This window comes from Arachis ipaensis, chromosome B01 (assembly GCF_000816755.2).
Source record: "Arachis ipaensis cultivar K30076 chromosome B01, Araip1.1, whole genome shotgun sequence".
Lineage (NCBI taxonomy): Eukaryota > Viridiplantae > Streptophyta > Magnoliopsida > Fabales > Fabaceae > Arachis > Arachis ipaensis.
Genome location: NC_029785.2, coordinates 175,525 through 176,035, shown reverse-complemented (window position 1 = coordinate 176,035; position 511 = coordinate 175,525). Strand labels below are relative to the sequence as shown.

The 511-nt window shown below is 24.7% G+C and overlaps 1 protein-coding gene across 1 annotated transcript in view; it reads right to left on the bottom strand.

The window, feature by feature from the left end:
- Positions 1-511, bottom strand: part of LOC107633240 (serine/threonine-protein phosphatase 5) — a 25,435-nt gene that overhangs the window by 13,629 nt on the left and 11,295 nt on the right. The window lies entirely within an intron of this gene.

The window sequence follows — 511 nt, the reverse complement described above, 5'->3', positions numbered from 1 at the left end:
ACTTAAAATTTTAAGAAAGTCTAGGGGTCAGTAATTTTTGTATTTTGTAGCCAGCACTTAACCATAAAAAAAAGTGAGTGATCTCCCACCATTAAATGTAATTTTACACCATTAAAAATACTATTGATGGCAAATTGATGGTTACAAAACATAAAAATTGCTAACCCCCTAACACTCCTCTAAAAATTTTATGTTTTAGTACTATATCAATTTTTTTTTCATATTGGATTAACACTAGTGTTTTTTAGAATTATGAACTGTGGTATTTTTTTTAAATATAGAACAATTTAATATAAGAAGTAGAAATTGAACCGTCTAATTTTTTAGATGTATAGAAGTTAGACCATTTAATTTTTTAGTACAAAAATCAAACCTTTTAACTTTTGTATTCAGACCCTCCAATTTATGTTTAAAATGTTAAAAATATTTGAAGTACACAAATTAAAGGATCTAATTTGTGATCGGTGAATTTCAAAAATTAAAAGAAAAATTATAACAAAAAAATCAGACC